Here is an 18300-nt window from a genome sequence, read left to right on the forward strand (position 1 = left end):
ACTACACGTCATACACACATGGCTCTGCTCCATACACATCATACACACACAGCCCCACTCACTACACATCATACACACATGGCTCTGCTCCGTACACCTCGTACACGCGGCTCCACTCAGTACACATCGTACACACACAGCCCAACTCAATACACGTCTTACACACTCGGCTATGCTCTATACACCTCGTACACACACGGCTCCGCTCCGTACACCTCGTACACACACGGCTCCGCTCCGTACACCTCGTACACACACGGCTCCGCTCCGTACACCTCGTACACACACGGCTCCGCTCCGTACACCTCATATACACACATCTTTGCTCTATACACCTCGTACACACACGGCTCTGCTCCGTACACCTCGTACACACACGGCTCCACTCCGTACACCTCGTACACACACGGCTCCGCTCCGTACACCTCGTACACACACGGCTCCGCTCCGTACACCTCGTACACACATGGCTCTGCTCCGTACACCTCGTACACACACGGCTCCGCTCCGTACACCTCGTACACACATGGCTCTGCTACATCCACACTGTAAACCCCTCCTGACCCCTGACATAACCTCCCCTCATCCAGCACCATGACAACCAGCACAGCAGAGCCCTGCATACACTGAGGAGCTGATCATGTGACCCCTGACTCCTCCCCTCCATGTGACATCATCACAGGTCCTGGAAGCACAGAGCAGCCAAGCCATATATCCGGTGCGCGCCGCGGCTCTGCAGGAGGAGGTAGGTGCAGGGTCTCTGTTATTTTGGGGTCAGCATTATCATTAACCCCTTCATGTCTCAACTATTTTCACCTTTAACCAGTTCAGGACCAGTTTCCCGCTATTCCTGACCGCCTCATTTACATTCAGTTTAACCCCTTAAGGACGGAGCCAGTTTTGTACTTCATGACTCGGCCATTTTTTTGCCATTCTGACCAGTATCACTTTGACAGTTTCGAGAGGTAACGCCAAAAAGTGGACCCCACGGTTTGTTCCCCACTTTCTTATGAGCGCGGTGATACCCCACATGTGGTCAGAAACCTCTATTTGGACAAATGGGAGGAGCTGAAACAGAAGGAGCAATATTTGAATTTTGGAAAGGAAATTTGGCTGAAATATATTGCGGGCACCATGTAGCATTTGTAGGGCCACTAAGGTACCTAAACAGCAGAAACCCCCCACAAGTGACCCAATTTTGGAAGCTAGACCAATGGAGGAATTTCTCTAGATATTTGGTGAGCACTTTGAACCCCTGGAGGCTTCACAGAATTTTATAGTGTTGAGCCGAGAAAATAAAAAAATAAATTTTTACCACAAAATTGTTACTTCAACCAGGCAGCTTTTAGGCTATGTGCGCACGTTCTGTTCCTGTAGAAATTTCTGCAGCGATTTGAACAGCAGACGTGCGCTTCAAATCGCTGCAGAAAGAGTCTGTAATGAAAAAAAAAAGCCGATTTCATGCGCTCTGATTGCAGCCCCTCCCATAGACAGAGCGGGGGGTGCAGGCAGAGCGCACGAAAGAAGTGACATGTCACGTCTTAGAACGCGCGCTTCGGGCAGCAGCTGAAGCGCTGCGTTCTAATACGCAACGTGCGCACGTCTCATGCATAATCTTCATAGATTATGCTGGGGACGCAGGACGCATGCAGTTACGCTGCGGTGCAGATCGCAGCGTAACTGCATGCAATACGCACAAGTCCGCACATAGCCTCATTCACAAGGGTAACAGGAAAAAATGCATCATACAATTTATTGTACAATTTCTCATGAGTACGCAGATACCTGATATGTGGTGGAAATCAACTGTTTGGGCGTACGGCAGGGCTCGAAAGGGTCGAAACGCCATTTGACTGTAAAATTAGCTGGTATCATTAGCGAAAGCCATGTCGTGTTTGGAGAGCCGCCGAGATACCTAAACATTAGAGCTCCCCCATATGTGACCCCATTCTGAAAACTAAACCCCTCAAGGATTTTATCCAGGGTTATGGTGAGCATTTTGAATCCACAATTACTTCACAGAATTTGATAACCTTAGGTCATCATATTGAAATTTTCATTTTTTTAACAAAAATGTTGCTTTAGCACCACATTTCTCACTTTTTTAAGAGGCAACACCAATATGTGGACACCACAGTTTGTTATACAAATTTTTATGAGCTCAGTGATACCCCACATGTGGCCAAAAACCTCTGTTTGGACAAACGGGAGGGCTCAGAATGGAAGGAGCACCATGTGAATTTTGGAAACGTTGAAATAAATTGCGGGCACCATACCGCATTTGCAGGGCTCCTAAGGTACCTATACAGCAGAAACCTCCCACAAGTGACCCCATTTTGGCACTACACCACTCAAGGATTTTATTCAGGGTTATGTTGAGCAGGTAGTTCACAAAAATATTGTTGTAGTGCCAAATTTCTCACTTATAAGACCGACGTATCTAACGATATATCACCAGGGTCACGGATTCCGTGATGCACATCCGGCATCGTTAGTGAGGTCGTTGCGTGTGAAAGCAAGGAACGACCGTTAACGATGGAAAATACTTACCTTATCGTCCTTCGTTGACACGTCGTTCCTTTTTAAAAAATCGTTGATTGTTGAGCACGCAGGTTGTTCGTCGTTCCCGAGGCAGCACACATCGCTATGTGTGACACCTCAGGAACGACGATCTGCAGCTTACCTGCGGCAGCCGGCAATACGGAAGGAAAGAGGTGGGCGGGATGTTACGTCCCACTCATCTCCACCCCTCCGCTTCTATTGGGCGGCCGCTTAGTGACGCCGCTGTGACGCAGCACGAACCGCCCCCTTAGAAAGGAGGCAGTTCGCTGGCAACAGCGACGCCGCTAGGCAGGTAAGTCCGTGTGATGGCTGCAGAGAAAAGAAGCACAATGGGCATGAGATTCCTAAACATCCCGCCACTGCACTTGTACTGCACAACATCGCAGTCAAAACACTCTGCGCCCAAACCGCTGCATATCCTGATTGTGGGCACATAACCTAAAAGCTAGGATAGATAGATGGATAGATGGCATGTCAGATGCGACATGCCACGAGCCCCACTGAACCAGCAGAGATGTCCTGAGACCCGGCGTAAACGGACCCAACTGAACCAGCAGAGGCGTCCTGAGACCCGGCATGAACGGGCCCCACTGAAGAACGCCGCTGCCTGCAGTGAGCATCTGTGAGACCTGCTGCACGGAAAGACTGCCGGGGAGACTCCTGCATCCAGCTATCTACCCACCGGGCATCACCGGCTGCTGCTGGCAAGTCCAGCCACCTGTACTGCTCCATCTAATGTTCCTGAGCAGCAAGAAAGAACTGACTAAAAGTCATAGTGACTGAGGTTAGACAAGTGAGAACCTGTCGCCATCTTGGTTCCCTGGAAGTCAAGTTGGCATGCCCTTAGCATTTCTAGTCTGCTCTCAGGAAGCTTCCCAGTACTACCGGAGGTGTAGTTGCCAACCTGCATAGTGGACCTCCGACCGGACAGAGGGGCGCCCTGGGACATGGCGGGTGGTGAGTGTGCGGCCCTGTGCCCGGGGGAGCGTGGAGTGTTCAGCGTGCTGCCTGCCTGTCTGTTTGCCCACCGGGTCCGCCGCAGTGGTCTGCTTAATTGGACGCTGCTTTGGACGCTTGCCAGCTTGGAGTCCTGTGCTCCGAACATCTGTTGGTCCCCTTGATCTGCTGCATGTGCTCGACGGAGGGTTTTCCCCCCATGAGAGCTCTGTACCCACCAGGTCCGCTACCCAGGATCTCAGGATTCATAATCCCCATGTGAACGATATTGGAGGCAGTAACACAGGACACCCCCGTTTATTGCTGGGTGTCTTGACTGGGGGGGGGGGGTGCAGAGGGGGGTGTAGTTGTGGAAGCTCCCGAGGGGACTGCTGCCAGGGACTTGGACCTGGGGCTTCTCCTTCTTCCCACTGGCATCACTGAGCTGGAGCTCAGTACACAGGCTTGGCCACAGATAAACAGCCTCCTGCTTCGGGCTATTCGGATTGCTGTTTGAGGGGGCGAGAGTTCATACAGTGAGATATAGGCTGCCGGATTCCGCCAAAGATACCTCATATAATATACAATTTTTATTTTTTATACCTAATTAATTAATCTTGTTTTAATTTTTAAGTATTTTTTGTGGGGGGAGATAATGCTTTTTGATTATTATGATAGGTGTGGGAATAATTTGCCTGAGTATGATAGATGTATCAATGAAGAGTGGGAATTGGCAGGCTTGTCCAGGGAGGAAATGGCGGGGGAAGGGAGGATGATCCTATGGTGGTTTAGGGCTAAAATATTTCGGTCGTATTAGGTAGGGGCAGATATGGTGGGAGCCGGGGGATGGACTTCTCTCGGGGAACAAGGGGCCGCTGCATGATAGTGGTCCCTTGTTCGGCTCCCCAGAAACATTCTGGCTCAACTTATTGGTTTTCTGGAGATAGACGAATTCCAGACCCTGGGCTCAGGTTTTTAATGTTTAATGCCAGATCGGTTAAAAATAAAGCCCCACCTTGTTCATGATCTTCTTTTAGATGAGGGGGCCGACCTAGACTGTATCACCGAGACCTGGCTGGAACCCGAGGGAGGGGTTCCTCTCTCGGAAATTTGCCCGGCCAAGTTTGAGGTGTGGCATCAACCGCGACCCCAGGGAAGAGCAGGAGGAGTGGCTATTATTGCCCGGAAGTCCCTTGGCCTACGCAGACTCTCTGCCCCCGAGTTTCGGGGGTGTGAGTTCCTCCGTGTGAAGTTGGACCTAGGGATTCAGGTAGGCTTGTTGCTTGCATACCTGCCTCCCAGCTGCGTGGCAACAGCTCTACCAGTGCTAGTCGAGGAGATAGCTGGGTTGGCGGTTGAGTTCCCCAGATTGATGGTGCTGGGGGACTTTAATTTACCGTCGCTCGGTGAATCCTCTGGGCTGGCACGGGAGTTCATGGCTTCCATGACAACCATGGACCTGAATCAAGTAATACAGGGTCCAACTCACAGGGGGACACACCCCCCCGATATGATATTCTTTTCGGGGCAATTGAGAGATGATCTCGATGTAAGGGGCTTAGATACTTCGCCCTTGTCATGGTCGGATCATTTTCTGCTACGGCTTGACTTTCAGATGCCAATCCTTCCTTTCAGGGAGGCGGAACCAGTTAAGTGGTTCCGCCCCAGACGCTTGATGGATCCGAAGGACTTTCAGATGGCGCTTGGGGAATTACCGGATTCGTTTGTCCATACTTCGGCGGAGTCTCTAGCATCAGCCTGTAATATGGATGCCAAGGAGGCTCTTGACCAGATTGCGCCTATCCAGCCTCTCCACGGCGATGAACCCAGGAGATCTCCTTGGTTTACTGAGGAACTCAGGGGAATGAAGCATCTATGTAGATGTCTAGAGAGGCAGTGGAGGCACTGTATGTCTGAATCTGCGCGAACCAGACTAATATCTTGTACTAAGAGGTATCTGAAAGCGTTCAGAACGGCAAAGTCTTTGTACTTTTCCGCTCTGGTTGCGTCTGTGGAAAATCGCCCGGCCGCATTGTTTAAGGTGACCACACACCCTCCTTAACATCAAGAGGGCTGCAGAACCCTTGCAGGGTAGTGCCGAGGATTTTAACAACTTTTTTGTGATAAGGTCTCAAAGATTCGGGCGGATCTGGACTCCAATTAGAATGCAGTGTCGACTGATAATGATTCAGTCGAGGTACTGGGGCATGTCTTGAGCAGGTTATCTGGGATAGGTTTGATCTAGTGTCTCCTGATAAAGTAGAAGACCATTGGAGCTGTGAACTCTGCTACTTGTTTACTGGATCCGTGCCCCTCCTGGCTGGTTGTGGCTGGTAGAGAGGTAACACGGTGCTGGATCCAGAAAATTGTGAATGCTTCTTTGAGGGAAGGGTCCTTTCCGGCTCCCTACAAGGAGGCAATTGTGCGTCCCCTCCTCAAGAGGCCTTCCCTGGACCCAGACGTTTTTAATAACTATCGTCCGGTCTCCAACCTTCCCTTTATTTGGAAGGTTATAGAGAAGGTGGTGGGGCTCCAACTACAGCGGTCCTTGGATGAGACCGATCACCTAGGTCCTTTTACAGTCCAGTTTCAGGCCTGGCTATTCCACTGAAACTGCTTTGATTGCATTGATGGATGATCTCTGGCGGGCCCGGGATAGGGATGAGTCCTCTATTCTGGTGCTTCTTGACCTCTCAGTGGCTTTCGATACCATCGATCATGGTATCCTACGCCGATTAGAGGGATTGGGAGTGGGAGGCACTGTTTTATGGTGGTTCTCCTATCTCTCTGATCGGTTACAGTCGGTATTAGTGGGGGGTCAGAGGTCATCTCCTAGGTCTCTTCTTTGTGAGGTGCCTCAGGGGTCAGTCCTCTCGCCCCTGCTATTTAACATCTATATGAAACCACTGGCTGAGATCATCCAATGACACGGGGTACGTTGCCACCAGTACGCGGATGATACACAGCTGTACGTTTCTTCCCCATGTCAATTCAATGAAGCAGCAGAAGTGATGTGTCGGTGTCTGGAGGCTGTGATGGTCTGGATGGGTGATAATAGGCTCAGGCTGAATCCCGACAAGACGGAGTAGCTGTGGGTATTGCCTCCTAGGGACAATTCAAACTATCCCTCCATTAGCTTGGGGGGGGGAGTTTATTACCCTCTCAGAGAAGGTTCGCAACTTGGGAGTCCTCCTCGATCCACGGCTAACATTAGACCACCATGTATCGGCTGTGGCGAGGGGGGGCGTTTGCCCAGGTTCACCTGGTGCACCAGTTGCGCCCTTATTTGGATTGTGAGGCTCTACGCACAGTGGCCCCTGCCCCTATTACTTTGAGGATTGACTACTGCAACGCTCTCTACATGGGGCTACCCTTGAAAAGTATTCGGAGACTGCAGGTAGTCCAGAATGCAGCCGTGAGAACCATTGTGGGACTTCCTAGGCATTCCCACATTTTGCCAACACTCAGCGAGTTGCACTGGCTACCGATTAGTCTCCGAGTACAATTCAAAGTATTGGTGATCACCTATAAAGCCCTACATGCTATAGGACCAGCATACCTTCCAGATCGTCTATTACCTCATGTGTCTCAGTGACCAGTTCGAGCCCATAGGGAAGGCCTCCTTCGAGTCCCGCCAATAACTCACTGTCGACTGGTGACTCCCAGGCTACAGCCTTCTCCATAGTAGCTCCATCCCTCTGGAACAATCTCCCCCCAGGTCTTCGTCTTGCCCCAACCTTACTGGCTTTCTGTAAAGACCTCGAGACTCACCTATGCCATCAGGCCTGGGATTGTTAGTGTCGGATACAGCTAATAAAGCTAATAATTTATGACTGTGTTAAGATGGGTATGAATGGAGTATGTCTGTTGGGGGTTTTATAATTTTTAAGGTATATATAAAAAAAAAGATATATTTATTTTATGTTAATTGTTTTATTTGTTAAAGGCTTTGTAATTTGCATTTATGTCGTGAGCCACTCTGAGTCTTTGGAGAAGCGCTGCATACAAGTTTGACAAATAAATAAATAAAGTTTTCCCCAGGTCCAGCCAAATCACCCCCTGTCAATCCCTGGTCTCCCATTACCTCCAGCAGTGACGATCCCCCACGATCCATCCTCTTCCTTCTCAGAAGATCCTGGCCACATGTGCAGAGCGGCTCTCAGCCGGCTCCATGCTAATAGTGACACTGAGCTTACTGCAGATCACACTGCCGTGCTGTGGACCAGAGGAATGTGAGTGCAGCATCACTGCAACCACACTCCTCACATGCAGGGTTTGCACTTCCAGAAAATGGGGGATACGTTCTCTGAGCGTTCCCCCATATTCTGGAAGGTCCAGAGTCGTAGGACAGTCATGGCCAACCTTTCAGAGGCCGAGTGCCCAAACTGTAGCCCTAAACCCAATTTTTTTTTCCGAAGTGCCAACCAATCCTATTATTTAAATAATTGATTTTAACCTTACCTTTGCAGTCTTCTCATCAGCAAGAGGCATCACACTCATGCTTACCACACATTGAAACTGAGCCACTGCCACTGCCCTTTCCAGACACAGCAGTTGGATTAATGTTTCTGGAAAAAAATGCAGCATATTAGACTGCTATTTTAGCATGGAATGCAATCAGATGTCACCCTGTAATCCACATCTACATTTCAAAGTCTGAACATCTTGAAAACCCATAAAGACGTACGAGTTGCTCCCCTCCCCCTTCATTGTGTAATTATTTCTCCCTTCCTGAGCCACATCCTGTTAAACATGTCCCCTATCCTGATATATATTTCCTACATTCTGGTATATTTGTCCCCATCATGGCCCCATCCCGGCATGTACCCCATTCCTGGTAAATGTCCTCCATCCTGGTAAATGTACCACATCCTGGTAAATGTACCCCATTATAGAAAATGTATTTAATCACTGGCATGTTCCCCCATGCTGTTAAATGACCCCATCCTGGTAAATGTAGCTCATCCCGGCATGTACCCCATTCCTGGTAAATGTACCCCATTATTGTAAATGTATTTCATCACTGGCATGTTCCCCCATGCTGTTAAATGACCCCATCCTGGTAAATGTACCCCATTCTGGCATGTTCCCACATCCTGGTAAATGTACCCCATTATTGTAAATGTATTTCATCACTGGCATGTTCCCCCATGCTGTTAAATGACCCCATCCTGGTAAATGTACCCCATTATTGTAAATGTATTTCATCGCTGGCATGTTCCCCCATGCTGTTAAATGACCCCATCCTGGAAAATATACCCCATTCTGGCATGTTCCCCCATCCTGGTAAATGTACCCCATTCTGGCATGTTCCCCCCCCCCCCCCATCATGGTAAATGTACCCCATCCAGGCATGCTCCCTTATCCTGGTAAATGTCCTCTTTCCTGATATGTTCCCCTTCCTGCTAAATATTCCCCATCCTGGCATGTTCATGTACCCCCATCCTGGCATTTTTTCCCCCATCCTGGTACATGTATCCCATCCTGTTAAATGTCACCCTTCCTGCTATGTTCCCCTTCCTGCTAAATGTACCCCATCCTGGCATGTTTCTCCCCCATTCTTGCAGCCATGTTTCCCCCCATCCTTGCAGCCATGTTTCCCCCCATCCTTGCAGCCATGTTTCCCCCCCATCCTTGCAGCCATGTTTCCCCCCCCATCCTTCCAGCCATGTTTCCCCTCCATCCTTGCAGCCATGTTTCCCTCCCCATCCTTGCAGCCATGTTTCCCTCCCCATCCTTGCAGCCATGTTTCCCTCCCCATCCTTGCAGCCATGTTTCCCTCCCCATCCTTGCAGCCATGTTTCCCTCCCCATCCTTGCAGCCATGTTTCCCTCCCCATCCTTGCAGCCATGTTTCCCTCCCCATCCTTGCAGCCATGTTTCCCTCCCCATCCTTGCAGCCATGTTTCCCTCCCCATCCTTGCAGCCATGTTTCCCTCCCCATCCTTGCAGCCATGTTTCCCTCCCCATCCTTGCAGCCATGTTTCCCCCCATCCTTGCAGCCATGTTTCCCTCCCCATCCTTGCAGCCATGTTTCCCTCCCCATCCTTGCAGCCATGTTTCCCTCCCCATCCTTGCAGCCATGTTTCCCTCCCCATCCTTGCAGCCATGTTTCCCTCCCCATCCTTGCAGCCATGTTTCCCTCCCCATCCTTGCAGCCATGTTTCCCCCCCATCCTTGCAGCCATGTTTCCCCCCCATCCTTGCAGCCATGTTTCTCCCCCATCCTTGAAGCCATGTTTCTCCCCCATCCTTGCAGCCATGTTTCTCCCCCATCCTTGCAGCCATGTTTCTCCCCCATCCTTGCAGCCATGTTTCTCCCCCATCCTTGCAGCCATGTTTCTCCCCCATCCTTGCAGCCATGTTTCTCCCCCATCCTTGCAGCCATGTTTCCCCCCCCATCCTTGCAGCCATGTTTCCCCCCCTATCCTTGCAGCCATGTTTCCCCCCCTATCCTTGCAGCCATGTTTCCCCCCCTATCCTTGCAGCCATGTTTCTCCCCCTATCCTTGCAGCCATGTTTCTCCCCCATCCTTGCAGCCATGTTTCTCCCCCATCCTTGCAGCCATGTTTCTCCCCCATCCTTGCAGCCATGTTTCTCCCCCATCCTTGCAGCCATGTTTCTCCCCCATCCTTGCAGCCATGTTTTTCCCCCATCCTTTCAGCCATGTTTCTCCCCCATCCTTGCAGCCATGTGTCTCCCCCATCTGTGCTGTCCATATTTCCCCCATCCGTGCTGGCACTGTCCCCTCATCCGTGCTGTCCATGTTTCCCCCATCCGTGCTGTCCATGTTTCCCCCATCCGTGCTGGCACTGTCCCCCCATCCGTGCTGGCCCTGTCCCCCCCCCCCCCATTCGTGCTGGCACTGTCCCCCACACCTTGGCACAGCCGCACACAGTTTAAAAATGAAACAAAAACTCCACTTCCAGCACCAGCTCCACCGCTTCGCGCCGCTGGGTCCTCAGTTCCCGCGTGGCTACAAGACACCGGCGCCGCTTACTGACACTCTGACGTCTCCTAGACAACAGGCTGCGGCCTAGAAGAGGAGGAGTGTCAGAGGGAGGCAAAATCTTTCCTCTGCTCCAATACAACTTTGAACTGCCGGCGTGATCACACTGACAGTTCAAAGTGGCTGAATGTGGTGACAGCGCGCGTGTCGGCAGAAAGGGCTCTGCGTGCCCAGTCTGACACGCGTGCTATAGGTTCGCCATCAATGTTGTAGGACCTCCAAAATGGATTACGGCAGACCTGATTTTTTTTTTTTCCTTTCAATAAATTAGTGAAGGAGGGAATGTGAGAGGATCTTTTTTTTTTTTTTTTTTTTTTTTTTTTTTTTATTTATTATTATTACTGACTAGACTAGTGATATCGGGTATCTGATAGACACCGTGATATCACTAACCCTAACCCCAACGACCCCATTTATTACCCCATTTGCCACCACACCAGTGCAACGGGATTAGCTGTGCGAAGCGCCAGGATTAGCGCATTTAATGGATGCGCCACTTCTGGGTGGCTGCGGCCTGCTATATTTAGGCAGGGAAGGGCCAAATAACCATGGTTCTTTCCACCCTGAGAATACAAGACCACAGCTGTCCATTTTACCTTGGCTGGTAATTCAATTTGGGGGGACACCACTTTTTTTTTTAATTATTTATAAACAATTAAAAAAACAGCATGGAGAGACCTCCATTTTGGATTACCAGCCAAGGTGAAGCTGCCAGCTGTGGTCTGCAGCCGTCTGCTTTACCTTAGCTGTTTTTTTTAATGCTAAACACAAGGTTAAACACCCCTTAGAGCCACATGAAAGTTACTAAAGAGTGCCAGCTTAGAATATGCAGGGGGGTGGGATATTCTATATATGTTGGACATCTATTTATCTAGCCATCTATGCCAGTTGCGAGATAAATCCTTTTTTTCGGCCTGAATCGTGCTCTCCAGGGTCTGAGCTACCTCCGGTAGCTGAAACCACGGAAATTTTCCTATGCTGGGGGCCGGTGTACACTTTATTTCTTGCCACCGTTTTAAAACAGCGGATCAGAATAAGTACCTTTTTCTGCCGCAGTTTTAATCCGTAAGGCTGTCATAAAGGGGTTAAAGATCTGTGACAATCTTTTTCTTTGTTCGGATATTCAAGTAAATGTTGCATCTTTTCTCGTGATTTCCTCGGCTTAATTTTCCTGTTACTGTCGTCATCTTTATCATTTCTTTGCTTTCATGATGAGGCTGAAGTCGGTTTCTTGTTTGGCAATTTTTTTATTTTTTTTTACGTTTTTTAGTAACAAAAATAAAACATGACAAAAATATCCACTGCAGTGCGGAGCCCGGATGTGAATACACTGAAAAGCAGCCAAAATGATAAATCTGGCACTAAAATCGGCATCAAAGAGGCTCCGAAGAGCGTTAAGGCTGCTTTACAAGCTGTGATATCGTGACCGATATCGCTAGCGTGCGTACCCACCCCCATCAATTGTGCGACACGGGCAAATCGCTGCCCGTGACGCACAACATCATGCGGACCCGTCACACTACTTACCTGCTCTGCGACGTCGCTGTGACTGGCGAACCGCCTCCTTTCTGAGGGGGCGGTTCGTTCAGCATCACAGCGACGTCACAGTAGCGTCACTGAGCCGCCGCCCAATAGAAGCGGAGGGGCGGAGATGAGCGGGAATTAGGTAAGGTGAAGTTCTTCGTTCCTGCGGCGTCACACATAGCGATGTGTGCTGCCGCAGCAACGAGGAACTACATCGCTAGCTGCAGCTGCAGCGTTTCTCGAGAAGGGACCCCCATGTCACTGATGAGCGATTTTGCACGCTTTTCCAACGATGCTAAATCGCTCACAGGTGTCACACGCAACAAAATCGCTAATGTGGCCGGATGTGCGTCACAAATTCCGTGACCCCAACGAGATCGCATTAGCGATGTCGTAGCGTGTAAAGCCCGCTTTATGGAAAGGGTTAAATGACTTTGGGCTTTGCCCATAGACTGAAATCAGAGAACAATGGCGGCTTTCCCTTTGTGATTACAAATTAATGCTAGAAACCCATTTACATCAGCCGGAAGAGAACTTTACAGAACTCCAGTTACTTATTCACATCTGGGTGAATTGGCTATTTGATCACTTTGCTGCCAGTTCTGATGCCCCGAACCCATTTGGGCCGGGCTGGAGTGACCTGAATCTGATGCGAGACATCACTATATAATGGTGGGGTCAGATTAGTGACCCAAGGTCATTTAACCCTTTCACAAACACCCTTTGGTACCCATTTTGATGCCCATTTTTGTGCCAGTTTTATAATTTTTGTAACTGCTTTTAAGTGTATTCACATCCGGGCTCCTCGTTGTATTGTACTTTATTATTGTGATTTTTTTTTTTTTACGTTTGTTGTTAAACCTGTAAAAAAACAGAAAAAAAATCCAAATAAGAAACCAACTTCAGCATCGAGTTTTTTATTGCTGATGTCGAGCGATACTGGTGGGAAAATAAGGGAAATGTCTGTTACCACATATACACTGTGTGCAGAATTATTAGGCAAATGAGTATTTTGATCACATGATACTTTTATACATGTTGTCCTACTCCAAGCTGTATAGGCTGAGAGCCAACTACCAATTAAGTAAATCAGGTGATGTGCATCTCTGTAATGAGGAGGGGTGTGGTGTAATGACATCAAAACCCTATATAAGGTGTGCTTATGTGGCGCCCTGGCCTAGCCAGGTCGTCACAGATAACACACAAACACCCCCACCCCCATTGGACAGGGACACCAGCCAAACACAAAACCCTTGTTGCCTCCCTCCAGGGGCTAATGTCCACACCAGGTGTGGCGGAGCCAAGCGGTTGGCCCCACCCACCGAGGAGTTCACAGTCCTGGAGGCGGGAAAAGTGTCAGTAGAGTTTTGGAGTTGAGTTCAGGAGGTTGAAGTGAGAGGCGTGAGCACTTGGGTGCCTGGGTAGTGGCCCGGGCACTGACAGCAAGGTTGGCAGACGGTGGTGGCCGTCTGCAGGAGTGGTGAAGCAACGCGGAACCGTAGGACCGGGGTCGGGCGACGGCCCGCCGGTACCGACCGGGGAGCGAAGTGAAGCCAGCACACACAGGCAGGGCCATCGGACCCCGACCAGGCTTGGAGCCGCCGACAATAGTCAGATCCGAATGTGACTGGAACCCCAGGGGTTTCATAACAGCAAAAGTCCCGATTGAAGACAACCGCCCACACCGTGAGGGTATACAGCTACCGCCCAAGGCTAGAGACCCAAGGGCCAGCGCCTGCGGGCAAACGGGCTCTTCCGGTACCCATACACCGGGGAGCGGACTACCGTTGGGAATCCATAGTAGTCAAAAAGAGAACATCAAGGTGCAGGGAAAGACAGCCGCCATCACCTGTCCGGGGAGAGACACAGCAGCCGGCTGCGGGACCCGTCCATCCAGCCGTTTGGTTTACCGAGGAGTTTGTACCTTTCTTGCTGAGTGAGTACACCCGTGCCATCCGGCACTGCGCCGCGCTGTCCCTGCAACCCTGCACCTCGCCAACCCTGCCTCCCCGTCACCTCATCGGGCCCCGGGACCACCGACCCCTACCCACGGAGGGGGACAACAACATCCCAGCTGCTCCCTACCATCGCTCCCGGGATCCCCGTCACCAGCAGCGGTGGTGCCCATCTTCACCACGACCCGTGGGTGGCGTCACGGACTAAATCCCCCCAAACCAACCACCCCTTTCACTCACGGGCGAGGAGCGCCACTCGAGTCCCCGGATCTGGTCCACCGCTCGAGCCACAGAGCAGCCGCAGCAGCGCCGGACCCGAGTGCTAGCGAGAGCGCAGCAGCGACGGCGTCCTCCCCGCCCACGACACTTAATTATTAGGCAACCTCCTTTCCTTTGGCAAAATGAGTCAGAAGAGAGATTTGACGGGCTCTGAAAAGTCTAAAATTGTGAGATGTCTTGCAGAGAGATGCAGCAGTCTTGAAATTGCCAAACTATTGAAGCGTGATCACCGACCAATCAAGCGTTTCATGGCAAAAAGCCAACAGGGTCGCAAGAAGTGCGTTGGGCAAAAAAGGCGCAAAATAATTGCCCATGAATTGAGGAAAATCAAGCGTGAAGCTGCCAAGATGCCATTTGCCACCAGTTTGGCCATATTTCAGAGCTGCAACGTTAATGAAGTATCAAAAAGCACAAGGTCTGCCATACTCTGGGACATGGCCAAGGTAAGGAAGGCTGAAAAACCACCACCTCTAAACAAGACACATAAGCTAAAACGTGAAGACTGGGCCAAGAAATATCTTAAGACTGATTTTTCAAAGGTTTTATGGACTGATGAAATGAGAGTGACTCTTGATGGGCCAGATGGATGGGCCAGAGGCTGGATCAGTAAAGGGCAGAGAGCTCCACTCCGACTCAGACGCCAGGAAGGTGGAGGTGGGTACTGGTATGGGCTGGGATCATCAAAGATGAACTTGTGGGACCTTTTGAAGTTGAGGATAATAATAATAATAATAATAAAGTTTATTTATATAGTGCCAACATATTCCGCAGCACTTTACAATCCGGTTGGGGTTGTATAGACAAATACAAAATAGTACATAATTCAACAGCTACAGTAGGAATGAGGGCCCTGCTCGAAAGCTTACAATCTATGGGGAAGAAGGGGGACACAAGAGGTGAAGCACACTTGTAGATCTGGCTGGCTATTGTTATGCTAGTTAATTAGTTACATATAAAGATGAATGATCTGGTCTTTAGGCAGTAACCTTTTGGGTGCCCTTACGTGCTATTGGTTGTATATAGGATGTGAGGACAGAAATAGGAGAGAGAAGGTTATGAGTAGCATTTAGAAGGTGGGACGAGGGCCAATTAGGTTAGTAAGTTATTATGATAAGTTTGTCTGAAGAGATGTGTTTTTAATGTACGCTTAAAAACTTGGGGGCTGGATATTAGTCGCATTCTTTGGGGTAGCGCATTCCAGAAAACTGGCGCGGCACGAGAAAAGTCTTGGAGACGGAGGTGTGAGGTTCGTATTATGGAGGATGTTAGTCTAAGATCATTTTCTGAACGAAGGGGGCGGGTAGGATGATAGACAGAGATGAGGGATGAGATATATGGTGGTGCAGAGCTGTGGAGAGCTTTGTGGGTGAGGGATATAAGTTTGTATTGTATTCTGTAGCTGATAGGTAGCCAGTGTAGTGACTGGCACAAGGTAGAGGCATCGGTGAAGCGGCTGGACAGGAATATGACCCTGGCAGCTGCATTCAAGAAGGATTGGAGAGGGGAGAGTTTGGTCCGAGGGAGACCAATCAATAAAGAGTTGCAGTAATCTAGGCGGGAATGAATAAGAGCGACAGTAAGGGTTTTTGCAGTCTCCAAAGTAAGAAATGGTCGGATTCTGGAGATGGTTTTGAGATGTAGGCGACATGTGCGAGTGAGTGATTGTATATGGGGAATGAAGGAGAGTTCTGAGTCAAATATGACCCCAAGACAGCGAGCATGCTGCTTGGGAATAATGATTAAATCATCGAAGGTAATTGAGATGTCGGGTGTAGGTTAGTTAGTAGAGGGAGGAAACACAAGAAACTCAGTTTTGGAGAGATTCAGTTTCAGATAGAGGGAGGGGAGGACATGCTTTGAGAGACAGCAGACAGACAATCTCTGGTGTGGTGAGGATGGAGTGAAGCTCAACTCCCAGAGCTACTGCCAGTTTCCGGAAGACAACGTCTTCAAGCAGTGGTACAGGAACAAGTCGGTATCATTCAAGAAAAACATGATTTTCATGCATGTAATGCTCCATCACATGCATCCAACTACTCCACAGCATGGCTGGCCAGTAAAGGTCTAAAAGATGAAAAAATAATTACATGGCCCCCTTGTTCACCTGATCTGAACCCCATAGAGAACCTGTGGTCCCTCATATAATGTGAGATCTACAGGGAGGGAAAACAGTACACCTCTCGGAGCAGTGTCTGGAGGCTGTAGTGGCTGCTGCACGCAATGTTGAGTGTAAACAGATCAAGCAATGACAGAATCTATGGATGGTCGGCTGTTGAATGTCATCATAAAGAAAGGGGGCTATATTGGTCACTAATTTTTTGGGGTTTTGTTTTTGCATGTCAGAAATGTTTATTTCTAAATATTGTGCATTTATATTGGTTTACCTGGGGAAAAGAAACAAGTGAGATGGGAATATATTTGGTTTTTATTAAGTTGCCTAATAATTTTGCACAGTAATAGTTACCTGCACAAACAGATATCCTCCTAAGATAGCCAAATCTAAAAAACCCCCACTCCAACTGCCAAAAATATTAAGGTTTGATATTTATGAGTCTTTTGGGTAGATTGAGAACTTATTTCTTGAGCAATAATAACATAAAGCCCTCTAAAATACAACTTGCCTAATAATGCTGCACAGTGTATACCCTGATCCCCCGCAGTGACTGACAGCCGCTCAGCATTAGAACCTGCTGTCAGTCAGTGCTGAGAGCGCGTATACAACCACTGATCACTGTAAAGCAAACACTAAAACCTCATCGGGGCAATCCCTATGACTGAAAGCCGGAAGTATCAAAAAACTGACCCGCACATCCAACAAATGTGAACAGGTGCTAACTGCAAAAACATAGTAACTATAAATGCATACAGTTGCACACTGAAAAAGCCAAAAGTGTACAAGGGAAAATATGGCACTGCATTACTGCAAAAGAGAGATATTTAGTTTATGTATTGGTCAATGCATGTAAGCCCCGAAACCAACGGCAAGGTAGGTAGGTTCCCGGATAACAGAGATATACCTTGCCTTTGGTTTCTGGGCTTATATGCATTGGCCAATACATAAACTACGGTAAATATCTCTCTTTTAAATCATGCAGTGCCCTATTTTCCCTTGTACATTTTTGGCTTTTTCAGTGTGCAACTGTATGCATTTATATGACTGAAAGCCGGACACTCATATTATTATATGTTTATGACCTCATGTAACTATTTCTTAGCTATTTTGTAACACTTATTATTTTGTATATATGGCTGTTTTTTACCTGATTGGGGCTAATAACAGAGGTTTGGATTCACAATGGTATTTTCCTATATTTCACATATTCCAAGGAGGGGGGTGGGGAGGATAAGTTCCGTATTTAAGTATTTTTAATTTACTTCTTAGCAGTGACCACATGGCCTCTGTGTATGGGAGAGGAAGCACAGTCAGCTCTTTCTACCTTGAAAATAAGGCCTACCCGGAAAATAAGCCCTAGTAGGATATTTGGGGCTTTTTTGACTATACTGTAATTAAAATATAAGCCCTACTCTAAAAATAAGCCCTAGTTTCCATAGGGAAGTGTCCACGCATCTAAAAAAGTTAAAGAATACAGCAGGACTCTTCATCAAAGAAAGCAGACATCCCGAAAAGAAAGCAGACCGACCCCCCCCAAAACAAAAACCGCACTTACCAGACCCCAAACAATTACAATTTGCAAGTACCGATGGTGGATGGGCTCTCACACAGAGATCTGTGTCGCTGTCAGGTCCCTTGCCGTTCCCGCAGCATTGCTCCGCAGAGTTGTGTATACAGTGACAGAGAAAGCAGAGACAGTAATAAACCATCTCTGCCTTATGTAAAGATGGACGGATTTCCTCTCCGTTTCTACATGTTTGTGTATAGATGCACTGTTATGTAATGACATTGTAGAACATCACTATAGAGTAGGAGTCAGATGGCCCAGATGTTTAACCCCTTCACCCCCAGCCGATTTTTCGGTTTTATTCGCTCTCCTTCTTCTGAGAGCCGTAACTTTTTTTATTTTTATAGATCGGGAAAA

General features: G+C 48.8%; 1 protein-coding gene across 1 annotated transcript in view; it reads left to right on the plus strand.

Annotated features, from left to right (window-relative positions):
- The first annotated feature begins 692 nt into the window (after positions 1 to 692).
- LOC142273132 (uncharacterized) overlaps positions 693 to 18300 on the plus strand; it is a 44509-nt gene continuing 26901 nt past the window's right edge. The window contains exon 1 of the mRNA XM_075332516.1: positions 693 to 745. The gene's annotated coding sequence lies outside the window, so the exon portion shown is untranslated. The remainder of the gene's footprint in view (positions 746 to 18300) is intronic.

The sequence above is a fragment of the Anomaloglossus baeobatrachus genome, unplaced genomic scaffold, assembly GCF_048569485.1.
Source record: "Anomaloglossus baeobatrachus isolate aAnoBae1 unplaced genomic scaffold, aAnoBae1.hap1 Scaffold_358, whole genome shotgun sequence".
Classification (NCBI taxonomy): domain Eukaryota; kingdom Metazoa; phylum Chordata; class Amphibia; order Anura; family Aromobatidae; genus Anomaloglossus; species Anomaloglossus baeobatrachus.